We start from the raw sequence: 15,832 nt of genomic DNA, 5'->3' as shown, positions 1-15,832 counted from the left end.
AAAACAAACGGGATTCCTACTACTTGATTTCAAGATATAAAGATTAGCAATAAAGACACTGTAGTACTGATGTAAGGATAGACATATACAGTTCAATGGCACGGGACAAAGTTCAAAAATACGCCTACATGGTATACCATGTAGGCATCAACTGACTTAAAGATGCCAAAATAATTCAATCTGGAGCAGGGGAGGAAGTTTTTTCAACAAATGATGCTGGAACTGGATCACCTTACAGAATACAATAAACCTCCATACTTACCTCATACAACATATACAAAAATTAACTAGAAATGATTAATAAATCAAAAGTAAGAGTTATCACTAAACTTTCAGAAGAAAATATGAAATTTTCTTGTGCCTGACACTGGATTAGGCAAACATTTCTTGAAAAGGACATAAAATCCTGAGTTTTAAGAGAAAAAACTGATGAGAGGTTTGATACAGGATATATAAAGAACTATTACAGCTTAGCAAGTATTTTTAAAAAGCAAGAGATTTATACTGTGTTTCACAGAGATATGTACAAAGAAAGACACTCAACACACTAGTCGTCAGGGAAATGAAAATGAAAATCACAATGAGGTACCACTACAGACCTACCAGAACAGGTGATGTTTCAAAGACCAATTATATAAAAATGTTGGCAAAATGTGCAACAGTGGAATTCCCATACACTGCTGATAGAAACACAAAAATGTTTCAGTCACTTTGGTGAAATATATGACGGTATTTTATAAGGTTAAATGTGCAATTACAATATTACCCAGCAATTCCAATTCTAGGTATTGTATCCCTGAGAAATGAAAATATATGCCCAAAGACTTATATGTGAATAAGCCTAATAGCCAACATCTGAAAACAATTCAAATTCTACTTAAAAAGAAAAACTGGATAAATAACAGCATATCATGCCCACAGAGACTTACTTAGCAATAAAAAGAAACGAAATGTCATACACAAAATCAGGAATAAATATTTTAAAAGTTATGCTAAGTGAAAGAAGTCAAAAATAAAAGACTATATACCTATAATTCCTAAAACATAAAATTCTAGAAAAGATAAAATTATAAAGATTGCTTGGGTCTGTGGGTCCAATAAAGTGACTGATTACAAAAGGGCAGGAGGAAACATTTTAAGGTGAAGAAACTGTCTTGTACCTTGATTGTGCTGGCAGTTATCAATTGTATACAGATATCGAAATCCATTAATTGTACTCTAAAATGAATTTTTATTTCATTGTGTATAAATATTACCTCAATAAAAATCATTCAAAATAGATTCAGGGTATTAAAAATGCTAGATACTGAATGTATCACTGAATTGTGACTTTTGAACTACCACTTGAAATCAAAGAAATGACCTTTACTTACATTTTCAGAGTCATAAAGAAATGTGACACATTTCCAAAAACTCATGTATCTTTCTCTTCAAGCAAGCATACTTGGAGGTTAAAAAAAAAACAGTATCTTTTACTTGCCATCCACTTCTTTGCATAGTGTTCTGACTAGGTATGTCAATGGCCAAGAAACAGTGGCATTTTGATACTTTTTTCTATATCCTTAGATATAAATGAAGATAAGGCTGATTATTGCACAACATTTGGTCTTTGCCAATAAACCTATATTATTTGGACTAAAAAGGAGGTATGCTGCTGCTGCTACTGCTGCTAAGTCGCTTCAGTCACGTCCGACTCTCTGCGACCCCATAGACGGCATATACATTAACAATTCCTCACCAAAGAAACCAGATCCCCCCTACAAAAACAGAAACCAGTTTTGGAACACAGAAAAGACCAAATATCCTGTACTAGAAAGTAGATAAAAAAGAGATCAAAAAATGACGGGGACATGTCAAAAAGACATGGGAGGTTAGCTTAAAGAGGCCCTGACTAACCAGATCTAGGACACTACATGATAACCTACTGAATAGAGAAAGAATCTTGACCCCAAACTGGCAGAGGGAAAGAGAAAACTCTTCCTCACAGTGTTGTTCCGTCGCCAAGCAGTGTCCAACTCTTTGCAACCTCTTGAACTGCAGCACACCAGGCTTCCCTGTCCTGCACCATCTCCTGGAGTTTTCTCAAACTTGTCCATTGAGTTGGTGATGCCATCCAACCATTTTATCCTCTGTTGCCACCTTCTCTGTCTGTCCTCAATCTTTCCCAGCATCAGTGTTTTTACCAATGACTTAGCTCTTTCCATCAGGTGGTCAAAGTACTGGAGCTTCCGCTTCAGCATCAATCCTTCCAATGAATATTCAAGTTCAATTTCCTTTAGGATTGACTGGTTTATCTTGCAGTCCAAGGGACTCTCAAGAGTCTTCTCCAGCACCACAGTTTGAAAGCATCAATTTTTTGGTGCTCACATTGGTACAGTACTGGAAACACCACAGTTTTGACTACATAGACTTTTGTTGGCAAAGTGACATTTCTGCTTTTTTAATACGCTGTCTAGGTTTGTCATAGCTTCTCTTCCAAAGAGTAAGCATCTTAATTTCGTGGCTGCAGTAACCATCTGCAGTGATTTTGGAGCCCAAGAAAATAAAATGTTACTGTTTCCACTTTTTCCATCTATTTGCCATGAGGTGATAGGACTGGATCTTAGTTTTTTGAATGTTGAGTTTTAAGCCAGCTTTTAAAGCCAATTAAACAATTTATTAATAGAAATAATGGAGTCAGAAAGATCACTATTTTCAAATCACTGGAAAAATAACTTAATCCAGCAAGAAACTACCATCAGTACTAAAACTGAAATGATAAAAGTTTGGTGAGGAAAAACTATTTACAGTCACTCAAAGTACCTATGTACAAATTACTTATTAATTATAAGGGGGAAAACAGTTAACATTTCAGTGGAGAAACCCAATGGGCATAAACCTTGTCAAAGTTAAAATCACTTACTAAACTGACACTGTGTGTATTTCATGATGTGATGGACTGATAAGGATATCACTGGATATTCCTGATAAAAGATTATGACCTGAATTTAATAATAAAAAAACTATCGAAAACCTAAATTAAGAGACATTCTACAAAATGAATGACCTACACTCTTCAAAAATGTAAATGTCATTAAAAATACAGAAATAAAAGGCTCAGGAACCGTTCTAGATCAAAGGAGACTAAGGAGTAATGAAATCTCAAAGTCAATGAGTAATCTTAAATTGGATTCTGGGTTAAAGGAGTGGGTAAAAAACTATTAAGTCACCAGGACAACTGGGAAAAATTAAATGAGATTCATAGATTAGACAATATACCTAAGCTAACTTTCCTAACTTTTGGTAACAGTACTGTGTAGTTAAGTCAGTAGATATCCTTAGTCTTAGGAAATAGAGAGGTACACATGAAAATACTTAGGAGGAAAGGGGTATGAGGGATATGATGTCTACAACTTATTTTCATATGGTTCAGGAAGATGCGGGTGTGTGTGATATGCAATATTTGTGAAAGAGAAAGAAGAAGAATGAATTAACAAGGCAAATACGGCAAAGTAAGTGGCAAATCTCGGTAAAGGGCACACGAAAATTATTGTGCCATTCTTTTAACTTTTTTATAAATGTGCAATTATTGAAAGTTAAAAGTTTTAAAAAGTCGGGTGGACAAATGTTGAACCCTACTTTCCTTCCACAAGCCAAGTCTTCCTTGTTTCTCGCCTACCCACTTCTCTATGATCCTAGCTCTCTTGCCATTAAATTATATTTGCTTGTGTTGTTGCTCTGATACACAGAGGAAGAAAAACACAGAGAGCAGTAAATAGGATATGGAAATTAATAAATTTCAGCATTCTCTTAATTCCAACAACCTGATGGAAGATACTCAGAATGAAATGTTTTGTCAAGGGCCAGAGAGTAAATACTGCAAGTCACATACAGCCTCTGTAACATCTCGTTCTTCCCCCTCCGAAATTACTTCTTTAAGCTTGTAGGCATTACAAAAACAGACTGTGGGCTGGATTTTCTGATCCCTGACAGAATATTAACGTTCTCTAAGCACTATACAAAAGTAGCTCTACTGATCCCTGAAACAGCAAGGACATCACTGAATAAATGAAGCAACAAAACTGTATCAGCATGGCAGTTAGTTGTCAGGGCAATAAATAGCTAATAAAGCTAACCTTTAAACAAAAATTAAAGATTTAACATTTCTTAAAGTTTCTTTTGTAACTCTAAAGTTTGTCACCTTTGAGTTTGCGTGGGGGAAATAAGAATGGGGCAGGTCACTTACATTGCTGCTTATTTTCAAGACATAACATCTTAGGAAAAGTAATGAAAGAAAAAATAACAAGTTTCACTTGGGAAAGATTAAGAAGGCCTAGACTTAAGAAGTGTGATACAAAACTGATGGGGTGACATTTTAGAGCTGTTCCTGTCAAAATTCAAGATCATTCCCATGCTGTAATGGGGTTCTCCAAATTTCAGTTCAGTTCAGTTCAGTCGCTCAGTCGTGTCCGACTCTTTGCGATGCCATGAATCGCAGCACGCCAGGCATTCCTGTCCATCACCATCTCCCGGAGTTCACTGAAACTCACCTCCATCGAGTCGGTGATGCCACCCAGCCATCTCATCCTGTCGTCCCCTTTTCCTCCTGCCCCCAATCCCCCTCAGCATGAGAGTCTTTTCCAATGAGTCAACTCTTCGCATGAGGTGGCCAAAGTACTGAAGTTTCAGCTTTAGCATCATTCCTTCCAAAGAACACCCAGGGCCAACCTCCTTCAGAATGGACTGGTTGGATCTCCTTGCAGTCCAAGGGACTCTCAGGAGTCCTCCAACACCACAGTTCAAAAGCATCAATTCTTTGGCGCTCAGCTTTCTTCACAGTCCAACTCTCACATCCATACATGACCACTGGAAAAACCATAGCCTTGACTAGATGGACCTTTGTTGGCAAAGTAATGTCTCTGCTTTTGAATATGCTATCTAGGTTGGTCATAGCTTTTCTTCCAAGGAGTAAGCATCTTTTAATTTCATGGCTGCAGTCACCACCTGCAGTGATTTTGGAGCCCCCCAAAATAAAGTCTGAGACTGTTTCCAGTGTTTCCCCATCTATTTCCCATGAAGTGATGGGACCAGATGCCATGATCTTTGTTTTCTAAATGTTGAGCTTTAAGCCAACTTTTTCACTCTCCTCTTTCACTTTCATCAAGAGGCTTTTTAGTTCCTCTTCACTTTCTCCAAATTTAAATAGTATTTTTAAAAAATCCATACCACATAGTAAATCTAGGAAATAGAAGTATATGTATGCATGCAGGTTTTGTAATAATTATTTTTAAAAGACCTATGCAAGTAGAACATGGGTCTACAGCTATAGCCATGTCTGCTACCAATGGCTTACTGACATTTCAAGCAATAAGCTAATAAGAGCTGACAAGATGCAACTCATTGATTTAAATGCCACTCTCCTATGTCTTATTATTTTAAATGCCATCAAGTCTTAGGGAAAATGACTCCACCATTTTACATGCCTGTTTTTTTTAAGGTCAGTTATCTAAAAAGAAAGCTTCTTATTTTGTGTAAATTACTGCTTTTCACATTAACTAAATATGAACTGTTGGGTTGAGCCACCAGGGAAGTCCTAATACAATGTTTACCGAATGTCAATGTTCTCTTTGGGCTTCTCTGCTGGCTCAGCTGCTAAAGAATCCGCCAACAATGTGGGAGACCTGGTTGGGAAGATCCCCTGGAGAAGGGAATGGCTACCCACTCCAGTATTCTGGCCAGGACAATTTCATGGACTGTATAGACCATGGAGCCACAAAGAGTTGGACACAACTGAGTGACTTTCACTTTCAACATTATTTTCAATTTTGTTAAGCAGACCAATAGGTTAAAGATTAGGCAAATGACGAAGTTTGAAGCCTGCCTACGTATCAAGAGTTAAATACAGTATTAAAAACGTCCAATAAACGTACCACAAATGATTATCAGTATATCTAACTGTTATTACTGTACATGGAAATTAAGCCTAAAGTGCAAGTAGTAGCAAATGACTATTCAGTTCAGTTCAGTTCAGTGGCTCAGTCGTGTCCAGCTCTTTGCGACCCCATGAATTGCAGCATACCAGGCCTCCCTGTCCAACACCATTTCCTGGAGTTCACCCAAACTCACGTCCATCAAGTCAGTGATGCCATCCAGCCATCTCATCCTCAGTCGTCCCCTTCTCCAATCCCTCCCAGCATCAGGGTCTTTTCCAATGAGTCAACTCTTCGCATGAGGTGTCCAAAGTACTGGAGTTTCAGCTTTAGCATCATTCCTTCCAAAGAACACCCAGGACTGATCTCCTTAAGAATGGACTGGTTGGATCTCCTCACAGTCCAAGGGACTCTCAAGAGTCTTCTCCAACACCACAGTTCAAAAGCATCAATTCTTTGGCGGTCAGCTTTCTTCACAGCCCAACTCTCACATCCATACATGACCACTGGAAAAACCATAGCCTTGGCTAGACGGACCTTTGTTGGCAAAGTAATGTCTTTGCTTTTGAATATGCCATCTAGGTTGATCATAACTTTCCTTCCAAGGAGTAAGCGTCTTTTACTACTATTTTATTTAATTCACCAGTATCTATAATCAGCACTTGCTGTTAGTTTTTCTTCTGTTAGACATGTATAGTTTTTAAAACTATTTTCTTTTGCTAACTACTACCTTTTAAACATTACATGAGAATGAAGCAGGGAACTTTACTCTCAATGACAGAGCTTTGGTTCTGGGCAGGCAGGTTGTCAGTATTCCCTGGTGTCTCAGTGGTAAAGAATCTGCCTGCAATGCAGGAGACCAGGGTTTGATCCCTGGTTTGGGAAGATCCCCTGGAGGAGGAAATGGCAACCCACTCCAGTATTCTTGCCTTGAAAATCCCATGGACAGAGGAGCCTGGCAGGGTACAATCCATAGGGTCACACAGAGTCGGACATGACTGAAGCAACTAAGCAACAGCAACAAAGCAGGTTGGAGGATTTAAATCTCCTTTAATTTCATCAGCCACCAATATTCCATATGCAAGGAGGGATCCATTTTTTACTTCTCTGGTATACTCTCTGATTTACCAAGAATCAGACGTTTAACAAATTTGCCAAATAACTAGTGTATCTGCTTAATTCTAACCACATAATATTGGATAGAACTGATCTCCAATAATGGTTTCTCTGAATCTGTATGTTTGTCTTAGGGGAAAAAAGTCCACAGACTGGGAGTATATATTAAAAAAACACAACACACACACACACACACAGACATGCATACACAAATCACCCTCCTCCCCGCCAGAAAAAAAACTCTTTGATACTGAATCTTGGATGAGCACGGATTTACCGTGTCAAGTGGTTTTCCTTAATCTTTTAAAATAATCTATATAAAAGCCTCTGGAAATACACAAGGTTAGGTCTTGCAATTTAGATTTGTACACTTAACTTCATAAGTAATTAATCATGTACTAATGTGTGGTATTCATTCAACTTATTCTGTATTTAAGTCTCGTAAGTAAATAACTCTCAGACTTCTCAGATTTGTTTCTTCTTTCTCAGTCCTAACAGACAGGCACTATATTCATACATTTTTCTTTCACAGTTCCATTTACATAATAGGTACTGTGAATACTTATTGAGTTGTGGTTCTCTAGGACAAGATGACAGACAAATCATTATCAGCAGTGCTGAATATGCCCAAAAGGATACATTCAACATGAATACATGCTGTAGAATACAATGAGAAAATAATAACTTAAGATTTAGCATCTGCTCTTACTATAAATTTCAATGTGCTAAAATTGAAATAAAAATTAAAATGTAAGAAGGATATCTCTAAAACTTCTAATTAGCACATACTCACAAAAGAGGAAATGATGAAATGTTCAAAGTAAACACAGCGTGACAGACTAATAACAGACATGAGAAGTAGCTAGTTACATGATTCCTGAGAATAGATGGGCCCTGAAAGAGATACAATCATGAAAGTGAAAAGTGAAAGTGAAGCCGCTCAGTCTAGTCCACCTCTGTGTGACCTCATGGACTGTAGCCCGCCAGGTTCCTCCATCCATAGGATTTTCCAGGCGAGGATACTAGAGAGGGTGCCATTTCCTTCTCCAGGGGATCTTCCTGACTTACTCCAATCTTATTGCTGGTTACTTACAAAAATAAATTCTCTGCCTCTCCTGTATCTGTCTATCCAGACCTATATATTCTTCAAAAATGTACCACAAGTCCTAACTTCTTAAAACATTCTCCTGATTGTCAAATACTAAACTTACTAATAATAACCTTATAATAAACTTAAAGAGCATAAACAATTCATATTTTTATACGAAATCCCATCTCGCATTGTCCTTAGTTATTAAAACATCCGTAACTCTTTATAATAGCTACCTCCATCTCAGCCAAGTACAAGAACATCCATTATCATACACTAATTCATCACTTAAAATTAGTCCATTTTTAGGGATATGAATTACTGAAAGTAATTTTTAATTCTTTCCCTCTCTCCAGTACTCCTTCACTAATATTGGGTCAGCTCTTCATGCTATCAACACAATCCTACAATTAATAAAAGCATCACAAAACAGCTTCTGATATAGAAATACAGGTATATGTGTACATATATTTAAGTATTAACACACATATTTTCCAGCTCAGACAACTAAGGAGGTCTAAAAGCAATGATGTTCCAGTACCAATGAGTATACCGAGTACTTTGCTTTCTTACACAATTTTCCAAATTAAAAAAAAAACAAGGAAGAATGGATCAGTTCAGTTGCTCAGTCGTGTCCGACTCTTTGCGACCCCATGGACCACATCACGCTGGGCCTCCCTGTCCATCACCAACTCCTGGAGTCTACCCAAACTCATGTCCATCACGTCGGTGATGCCATCCAACCATCTCATCCTCTGTCGTCCCCTTTTCCTCCCACCCCAATCTTTCCCAGCATCAGGATACATGTATATTTATGGCTGAGTCTCTTCACTGGTCATCTGAAACTGTCAAAACACTGTTAATTGGCTATACCCCAAAGCAAAATGTTTTTGGTGTTTAAAAGAAAAAAAAAGGAAACAAGGATTCTTTGGCGGGTTCTGATAGAGAAAGCAAAGATAAGTGTGGAACAGTTTTTGGGGCCAAAAGGTAAAGATTGATAGAAACATGCTAAAAAAAAGAAAAAAAAGATGAAAAGCCAACCAGAATGGGCTTTCAATGGACAAATGTAAAACAACTCAAAGTACAAAATAAATAATGATTGCAATAAATTATAATCCAAAGAACAAAATAAGAATTCATAAGTCAATACTGACAGGTAAACAACAAAAACACAGAGAAGGGAAACATCTTCCTTACAGTAAGATTTCAACAAACAGAGTTTGAAGAAATAATAGAACTAGGAAAGCGTCATTTGGTAAACACCATGCTAGTATTTTTTTTCAGGCAAGATTAATCAATTGACGCTACAATTATGATGGGAAAAAAATATTTACCAAATCTCAAAGTATGTCTCCACAAGATACCTATCAAGCACAAAAGGGAAAAAAACAGAAACCCTGCAGAAGAGGAAACTTGGCAGACACAGTCTTAACCACGTGATCAAATTAAACATCACCATGTGTTTCCTGACATGGTGCACTAAGGGTGACACCACGTCGATTCTGTGCAATTCTTGCCAAATATGCATAACCTGAATTCAATTATAAGGAACCATCAGACAAATCAATTTGCCAGCATTCTTCAAAGTGTCAATGCGATGAAAGGCAAAGAAACAGAACTATTAGACTAAAGGAGACAAAGCAGACATGACAGCCATATAGCAAAGCGTGGTCCTAGATGGACTCCTGGGCCAGAAACATGACTTTTCTGGGGTAACTGGTGAATTCTCAAAGGCATGCAGATTACAGTACTTTATCAGTGTTTATCTCCTGATTTTTATCATTGTATTGTGGTTACATAAGACATTATCATTTGGGAAACCGAGGTATAGAGGAATTTATTATTTTTGCAAGTGTTTTATATATCTAAAATTATTTCAAAAAGAAGCTAAGAAAAAGTATAAAAACTTCATAAGTGTATAGTGCACAGAAAGCTTTTTATGTATATACTTGGCATATGTAAGCAGTCAAAACAGCTATAATACTGTAATTCTCCAACTTTATTATGCACACTGACTTCTTCTTAGTTATTCATTTAGTACATATTTTAGAGTATCTACTACATGCTGAACAAACAGGAAAGGAAGGAAAGAAGGGAGAAACCAAGTAAGGCAGGCAGGTAGACGGTCACTCAGGAACAGACTCCTACCACAACTGAGACTGGCTATTTCAAATATACTCATGCCCATTTACACTCTTATTCTCTTCCTCTTCCTCTTCCAAACTGAGTAACTTCAAATACTACTTAATTCTTACCCTACCACTTTCCATATTCATGTTTCTAGCTTTGTAATCAAAATCCATGTACTCTAAAAACATGGATCCAATCCCAGTTATGTGACTTTGCCCGTAACTCAGACTCTGATCCTTGCCATTTCTTTATCTGTAAAACTGGGATGACTTTAACCAACTTCATAACTAACTTTATAGGGATGTTGTTGTGAGAATTAAATGGGAACAAATAAAAGTAACTGGCACATAGTAGGTGCTCAAAAAATTTGTTACTTGTCTTTCCCATACAAGATATATTTTCTAACTGCTGAAGTGTAAATGAACAATCATTTTACTAATTTCTAGGTAAGTCCCTGTTATACTTTCCAAAAAGGCAACTTCATATTTTTCACTAGATATTTTTAAAGTGTTAGCAGTTGCTCAGTCGTGTCTGACTCTTTGCAACCTCATGGACAGTACCCCACCATGCTCCTCTGTCCATGGAATTCTCCAGGCAAGAACACTACAGTGGGTTGCCTTTCCCTTCTCCAGGGGATTTCCCTGACCGACCCAGAGATCAAACCCAGATCTCCTGCACTGCAGGCAGATTCTTTGACCAACTGAGTCACCAGGAAAGGGCAGGTATTTATTCTGTCCATTCTAATAGTATCCAATGAAAATCAAATTAACTAAAAACAATTAGGAATAACCTGCATCTCATTCTTAAATATCAGACTAGTATTTCTAACAGCTTTTTCAAACATTATCTGACATCTCACCAGGCCAACCTCAAATCAAAATTCCAATATTGTGCTCTATGCTGCCACCTCTTGGCTGTTAACCACTCTCTCCCGTACTTTTTTCATTTTTGGAATCTTACGGCTTCCCTCATAGCTCAGTCGGTAAAAAATCTGCCTTCAATGCAGGAGACCTGGGTTCGATTCCCGAGTCCCGAAGATTCCCCTAGCGAAGGAAATGGCAATCCATTCCGGTATTCTTGCCTGGAAAATTCCATGAACAGAGGAGCCTGGCAGGCTACAGCCCATGCGGTCACAAGAGTAGGACACAACTTGGCAACTAAAACCACCACCACCAAAGTCAGCCAAGTCTCAACCCAACGTAGGTAAAATTAACTTCGAGATCTACTCCTCAGATGAGATGCACAAATGTCTGGAAGAGTTTCAACACAATCACTTTCAAAACTAAAGCTATGTATCTGACAAGTTATGTTTTCCAGGCTCTCTCTATTTTCAAATACACGGACACTATGGCTGTCTCTGATAAAAACAAATGCCAAACACAGTTAGTGACATGTCTAATGGAGAAAACTAGCTTTCCTAGATCTAGCTGGCCTTTCAAACAAATATTCTTTCTAACTAGAATACTAACTAAAAATTATAGAATTACAAACAGTAAGAACAGCAGCTACATGGTTAAATGCTACATGGTTCCACGCCTTGCTATTTCTGTATCTTCTTCTAAAAATATTCATGAAATATTTTATCCTCATATAGCAATGGGAAACTCAATCATATTACAAGAATATACTGTACTCTATTACTGACCACAGAAGAGCTTTCCTCCCAATCCTCTTCTGAAAAAAAGAGGTAATCAATCATTGGCTCCTTCTGTCCAAAATGCCTATTAAATAACTTGCTCAATAATTGGTCACAACATATATGACTGTACACACAAAGACACACAGTTTAAAGTGATGAACTTAAACTTCATTGGTAGCTGCTTAATTTTCCGGTCTTTTCCAAACCACAATAAATTTCAAAACACTTTACTCATTAATTCAATAAAAACAGACCATCCTGGATAGTCACAGCAATAATTTTTCACATACTTAAGAAAAAGATGCCATAAAAAAAGAACATTAAAATGCTCTTAAATTAGCTTTGATTTTAAAGCAACTTGCCAACAATAGTAAATAATGGTAGAGTGGCTATATGCAAAGGTACAAAAAAGCATAAGTCATGGTCTGTGGTCTTCAGAAGTTGACAATGTAGTCAGGAATACAAGATTCAAACACAGAAAAGGATAAATAACAGAAAGCAGAATATTAATTGACAAATAACTGGTGTAATATTTACTACAACAGTGTGAAGTGTTGAACCAACAGTAAGAGCAGAGGTATACCATTTATAAGAAAGGGGAGTTAAGGTAAGAGTAAGAGCAAGCAGAATTTCAAGCTTTAAAGAACAAGTGCAATGGCCTAGTCCAAATGGAAAAAGTATGTTGTTTACCATAAATGATCAGACCAATTTTGTGTAGAAGACTAGTAGTATTGGTAAGAGAAGTGGACCGAACTGGGAGGGTACTGAGACTCTGAGCATTAGGCTAATGAATCCCAAAGACAACTGTAAAGTCACCAGACTGAGTGCAGGTTAACATTTCCATAACTCTGTACCAGTGTTTAACACACTGACAAAAATAGAGAGGAATCATTATTTCAGTAACCCAGAAAAATGCTAATGGTCTGAACTACGGTGATGACTGTGAAAAGAGAAAGAATGCTATTCAATACAAAGAAGAACTGATACAACCTGGTCAATGACTTGAAGTCAGAAGTGTACAAGGAAAAGGAAGGAATTAAAAATGTTTCCAATGTTTTAAACATTTCCATGGAGTAGAAATACCATGAAAAGAAACATAAAACATAAGACTGTAAATCATTATAAATAATTTCCAACAACTGAAACGTCTAAACCAAAATTCTTTTTATGTTTAACACAAAGCAATAAAACAAGAGAAGGTACAGCCAGTTTCTACACGTGAATACAAACAGCATCCATGCTCAAATATTATGAAGAAACATAAGACGGCCTAAATCATAGTCCATCGTAAGTCTACATGAATTAGTAACTACTTGATCTAGGTCCTTGTTACTGTGTAAATGACTCCCATTACATTTCATATTTAAAATAACACAACAGTTTGAGACCTAGTTAATTATTCTATCTAGTGAACTACATAAATAGAGCATTGCATGTTGGGATAGAGATTTCTCAACAGACTGAACAACAGACTAGAAACAGTCTAAATCGCTAAACCAAGTTACTATCAAATCCTTTATAAATGAACATGGAATCCGTACTCCTACAAATCCTCCAACAAAGTAACCAAGTTTTGGGAAAATAAAATCTATAAAATACCACACTAGACAAGTTTCACAAGTTTCTTGGTTACCTTTACTTTATCTCTTCTCAAGCAACAGAACAGACAATTTTCATCAAAAGTCCAATCAGAAATGCTTCCAGGTTCACAGTCTGCAAAAATAGTAGGAATAACAAATTAATAGTCACAAAAGAGGATTTTTCAGGAAACAAATGAGAACTAATTTTAAAAATATTATCTGGTTTAACTACACCAAAAATACAGGCTCCTTATCTGCAATCATTGTTCACTAGTTAATATACCTTATTCATAAATATATTTGCATTATCACAGATAACTACATACAAAAATATGCTTACATGGGTATACCGTCATCCCACATAAAACTGTGAATAAAAATGAGAAGGAGACTGGGGCTTAAGTCACCAAGATATCATTTATGTCACCAGGAAGAATTTGAAATACCAAAGAAAGATTTTGAATACCTTTAAATAAACTGAGATCTTTTAATAATGCAGGTCCAAACAGCCCTTCAAGAATACTTTCAAACCCTGAAAGGATGAAAAAAATTCATTATTACAATAACATTCCCTACAGTAAGTTTAACCTAGTTGCATGAAAAAATGATGGTGCTTTCTTTCCATTCTCAGGACCTTCAGATTATTATTCAAAGGATGCTGAGGAGAGTGTCAATGACGAATCTAAAAGGAGTATTTGCATTTCTGTCAGTGATTAACACTCAATACAAATTCACAACCCATTCAAGGACAATACAAAACAACAGTAGAAATAACCAATGAAGGAATGTAAATTCATGAGGTCTTTTACCATCTTACAAAATTCCAAATACCTCTTTACATAAACTTTCAAACTTCATTTTAAGAGGCACCTTTTCCAATGAAGAGTCAAACTGCTTCAAAATTTTCAGTCTTCTGGGTTAATCTAAACAGTGTATTTCTGAATATGAACTGAGTTAATAGATTCTTCAATGTAACAGTTTTTTAAGAAGGAAAAAGTCTCACTGAAAACAACATCTGTATCACAAAAAGAAAAATACCTTTGTCATTAGTTCACACTGCCACAGTAACTACTGGGTTCCTTTATGAACCACTGATTATACACACAAAAAGAGAGAGAAAGAGAATTCAAAGATACCTATACATAGATGTTTAGAAAATGAAAACAAAAAATAAACTTTTCTAATATATTACCTCAAATACCACTGATTAACTCAATGAAAAACAAGTTAAAAAATATCTTTGCTGTCATCTATGGGTATTAAGAGTAAGGAGGAAAATGCAAAAGAGAAGACAACTGTACCTTCATACAACACAACAAATAATGGGTTAGTACAGCAGTTCCCAAACTCTATGTATCATGACCTCATTTGGAGCTCAAGTAAGTAAAACAAGAGGTCTATAAATCCACGTCCTTTAAGCATGACCTTAAGAAAGAAATAAATGGTCTTGTGCGTTCAATGTACATACAACTTCTCAAATGTACAGAAATATTATTGTAATTAAGAAAATATGTAAGTTTTACTGAATTCCTAGTAGTTTGGGTCACTATGCATTTTGTCACATAATCTGATTATCACCTAAGGGTTTACAATTTTTTTTTCAATTGTTAAAAAGTACCCCCATGTTCAAAAGTGAGGGAACCACTAATTTAAAATCCTACAGCCTGGTGGGCACATGAGCCCACAAACAGGGACGTTTCCTAACCACAATCACCAGAAAGACTTTGGAAAATAAGGGTGTAAGAAAGATGGTCCCAAGAAACAGTATCTTATCTCCTTATAAGAGTAACACTGTACTGTAAAGGATTCCTTTGTCCTTAATATTAAGTCATCATATTCAATAGGGTAAACCCTAGAGTTTGTATCATCTACACTGTAGTTACTTGACTTTCTTGTACTATTTTCATGATTTCTAGATTCTAAGTTTTTCATTTATTATTAACAATCAATGGTTTTTCAACTCTCTTTTGTTCTTCCCATCAAAATTATTCCAAGGACATTAGCAAAACCAAACTACCCATTCAAACAAATGGGAAATATCTACCCTGTTTATTATTTGCCTACTATAATTAAAACACTGTTCACTAAATCACTATGTCCTCTTTTCTCTACACTAGGGAGGATAAAGTGTTGGGCTAAAGTTTTTGAGGGTGGGAAGGTGGTGGTGAGGGAATGAGAAGGAAATGCTAGGTACTGCCTATCCTGGGTCTGCAAACTAGATATTTTCAACACTAGCTTACAAAGGAAAAAAAAATCCTGTAGCCTGCCTCTAGAGCCCTCTTACTCCCAAAATGGATTTCTAACTTCACAAATATTAATGAAAGTGTTTGAATATCTGGCAAGTACCAAGTACACACTGCAAATAACT

At 36.5% G+C, this 15,832-nt stretch overlaps 1 protein-coding gene across 4 annotated transcripts in view; it reads right to left on the bottom strand.

Annotated features, from left to right (window-relative positions):
• LCOR (ligand dependent nuclear receptor corepressor) overlaps positions 1–15,832 on the bottom strand; it is a 130,274-nt gene that overhangs the window by 58,113 nt on the left and 56,329 nt on the right. For all 4 annotated transcript variants that reach the window (XM_040254647.1, XM_040254645.1, XM_040254646.1 and 1 more), the window contains exons 3-4: positions 13,931–13,996; positions 13,518–13,597 (exon numbers count right to left, since the gene is read on the bottom strand). The gene's annotated coding sequence lies outside the window, so the exon portion shown is untranslated. The remainder of the gene's footprint in view (positions 1–13,517; positions 13,598–13,930; positions 13,997–15,832) is intronic.

This window comes from Oryx dammah, unplaced genomic scaffold (genome assembly GCF_014754425.2).
Source record: "Oryx dammah isolate SB20612 unplaced genomic scaffold, SCBI_Odam_1.1 HiC_scaffold_14, whole genome shotgun sequence".
NCBI lineage: Eukaryota > Metazoa > Chordata > Mammalia > Artiodactyla > Bovidae > Oryx > Oryx dammah.
Note: the sequence above shows the minus strand (reverse complement) of the source record. Positions and strands in the feature narration are given on the sequence as shown.